Source organism: Lytechinus pictus, chromosome 17 (genome assembly GCF_037042905.1).
Source record: "Lytechinus pictus isolate F3 Inbred chromosome 17, Lp3.0, whole genome shotgun sequence".
Lineage (NCBI taxonomy): Eukaryota > Metazoa > Echinodermata > Echinoidea > Temnopleuroida > Toxopneustidae > Lytechinus > Lytechinus pictus.
Window position 1 is genome coordinate 20401351 of NC_087261.1, and position 3815 is coordinate 20405165.

Sequence of the window (3815 nt, forward strand, 5' to 3'; positions counted from 1 at the left end):
AGAAAAAAAGGGGGAGTAGGGTGAACGTTCGTTGTTCTATCTTCTGCCCTAAGTGGCATTCTCAACGTGATACGCCACTGATGTCTCTCAGTAATACACTGCCATGACTACGGATGACGCCAATCACTAATGCGTATACCAGGTACAGATCAAGAGTTGGTCGAGGGGCATACCCTCCCCTCCCTCAAAAAAGGGGTGGAAATGGAGAAGGAAAGGAAACAGAATGGTGAAAGGAGAGGGAGAAAGAAAAGAATGGAAAGAGAGCAGGGGAGAAAGGGAATGGGAAGAGAAGGAACTAGAGACAGAGTGAGAGGACAACCGAAAGGAAAGGGGAATGAGAGGAAAAAAAAACGAAGCAAAAGAAGGGCAAGAGAGAGAGAGGGAGGGGGGTGGAAGGTGATGAGGGAGGGGGAAAGAGGAGCAAAGGAATCGAAAGGGAGAAGGGAAATAAATGAACGAAAAGAGGAAAAACATAAATAACAAAAGGGAAACGGAGAGGAAAGAAAACGGGGGAAAGGGAAGGACGGCGTGAAGGTCGGTGCATTTTTTTTTAGTTATATCTTTCTTTTTTGTACTTTTTCTACTACAGAGGAATGGAAGAAAAACTGAAAAATCGGGTGTCACATGATCCTGCCTTTGACAGGTGCGAGACCAGAAGGCAAGGGGACTTGCCATTCTCCCACAACCAAAAAAAGAGAAAGAAATTGAAAGGAAAAGAGAAATGGAAGGAAGAGCGGGAGAAAAAGGCTGCGCCAAAACGGCCTTGCCCTCCATACAAAACAGTGACGAGAAGAAGGCAGCCATCGACCTAGTAGGCCTATATCAAAATATTATATCATGACTTGGTGCTTGTAATAATAATATTAAAAAAAATCACCACGCGCTTCGCGCATTATGCCTTTAATGTTACGTATACCCCTCCTGCTGATGAGGTTAAACTGTTTTTAGGTCAATATATCATAATCTTAGCTCGCGCTTCGCACTTGCAATTTTTTTAACTGTCTGATAGGCATATACAAATCATTTTCATGAATTCAAAATTGTGCTTTAAATTCCCTTCAAGTTCCCTTCTTTTCCCTGACGAGTTATTACCAATACTATACACACCACCAAAATCTACCATATTGATTCCAATTATTGGCCCTCCTCCCTATGAAATCCTGGATCCGCTTGTGGCATATTCATATCCCTTTCCTACCATCCCGTCCCCAGGAAAAAAAAATTCAATTGGCCTACTTTGTCTGAAGTCATACACGGCTGTTTTTAACGCACTATGATAATAAAACAAAATCAATTTGCAGGAAAAAACAAGTTCCTTGAATAACATTTTCCCCAGGCAATAGCACTTTTCAAACATCCTTTGACATCTATAGGCTATATGTAGCCTATCTAATACCAGGATGTATGAGAACAATTAGTATCGTTATCATTATTACATAGCCTACAAATTCGCGTTCATAATTACCTATTTTACGGTCTTTAGTTTGACTTTTATTTAATGGTGGTTTTAAGGGTCAAGTAGTACAATGGGACAAGTTACAAATATATAGTCATTGGTCCAGTACGTCCAAAAATCCAAGATGGATTCCAAAATGGGGTCTAAACTGACTGTCGTTAAAAAAACCCCGACATAGTTTGTTTAATATCCGCCTGGGAAAATATGATTTGGTGTTTAAACCAATTGTTTAAAGGATTAAGTAATTTTGGACAAGTTACAAGGACATTTTTAGTGGTCCTGTATGTTGAAAATCCAAGATGGCTTCCAAAAATGGGGTCTAAACTGACTGTCGTTAGAAAAAAACCCGACATAGTTTAATATCTGCCTGAGGTATATGATTTGGGCGCCTAACCCATGGTGTAAAGGGTCAAGTACTACATTGTGACAAGTTAAAATAGGAGTGGGTTATAAATGGTTGATCTGTCATTTTGCTGAGGGAACAATTTGTATGTGTTCCTTTTACCCTATCTTTGTGATGATTGAATCATATCACATAAAACTTAATCCAGTTGTAAGAAATGAATTGTAATTTACGGGTGTAAGGAATGTAAAAATTTAAACAGCATAATGTAATTCTAATATTATAGTATACCCTTCTAGAGTGTCATTAATATTTTCGTGGGACACGCTGTATAAGGCGTACACATACGTGCCACACCCAAACTATATACGGGCCCAATGAGCATTGGTTAGTGCAGGTATTAGGTTTTTTGTTTTGTTTGTGCTTTCGTAAAGTTAACATCTAATCGCTTGAGTTTCCCGTCAGTCGCCATGTTTATGTTTCATGATTTATCTGTCTTCAAGGCTTCAAGCTGTTTAAGTCACCAAAGCATTCTCACTTTTATAAGGTGAACACCTACATCATTTGGATAAAGTTTGTAAATTAAATTATCAGAAGAAAGGAGGAGTCGTCCTTGTGATGTATTTGAAAACTCAATGCGGTGCTAAGCATTAATTATCGATTAATTTCTATATTGGGCAGAATACAGCTTTCGAATGCATTAGAATTGTAAAATACTAACATTAATATTTATCAAAACATAAGCGAGGTTTTAATCAATTATTGATTTTTTTTAAATATTTTTTTTTACAATGGAATGATTAGACAAGACGATAGAAACATTCTATTTTGTAATCATTCGATCATTAATCATTGATTGATAATTCTTGTAGATGTATGATGGAGCATATGACAGTGTAACTCAATCTTTGGATATATTTGTGTCTAATATAAAGACTAATTCACATCTTTAATGATTTAGATAAAAGGAGAATGTAAATGAAACGGACAGGGTTCAGTTTGCATACATGTGGATGAATGTGAACGCTTGTTTTTGGTAAATATGTCTAAACATTTAAGGGAAATTATACTTGGAAAGACATTTGGATTATTATCTTTATGTAGTTTTATTCTCGAGATTGGAGTCGGCTACCACATTGGGGACATCAAAACTTATAGTTGTTACCGTTGGCATCATCAAGGCCAGCTCACTGTCATCATTCCAGGGGAGCGTTTCATGAAAGGACTTGTCGGACGTTTTACCCGACAGTTACCATAGCAACAGTGGTTCTCAGCCAATAAAAGTCAAGGAAAGTTGTCAGATCAGACGACTTGTTGGATGAGAATGTTGATGAAACGCTCCACAGGTTTTGTGCGTATGCATGATTGTGTGTGATTGGGTGTTGTGTTTAATTTATTCTGTGAATATCCAAAGTTCTTATCAATTCAAAGCAATAATTTTCTTAAATACATTTCAAATACTCGAGTGTTATGATAAGGTTTTAAAACTTTAGGAATTAATCAGTATTGATTTTCTGAAATCTCAAATGTTTGAACAAAGATTGAAATTATTTATATCCAATTTCTTTATTTTGTTAATTGAAGCCAGAAGCTGCTTATACATTAAATATTTTATAAATTGTAGTCAAAGTATAAGGGTTTTGTTGTACTAAGTATCAGTAGAAAAACCCACCTCTCTCTTTTCTTCTGGACCCAATATAATAATAAAAGTCAGTTCTTGTATAGTGCATAACACATTATGAATAACATCTCTATGCCCTTCCAAGGAATCAATTCCTGCCAGGTACCCATTCATCTCACCTGGGTTGAGTGCAGCACAATGTGGATAAATATCTTGGCTGGGATTTGAACCCACGACCCACTGTTTCAAAGTCCACAGAATAATCCACTGGGCCACAAACTCCACAAACATATAGGGCCGTGTCAAGTGATAATTATGTATATGAGTTTATTCTGGCTATTTTTTTTTCTAAGGGGAAGCACAATTTACAAAAAAAAAATATAACCAAAAGGAAG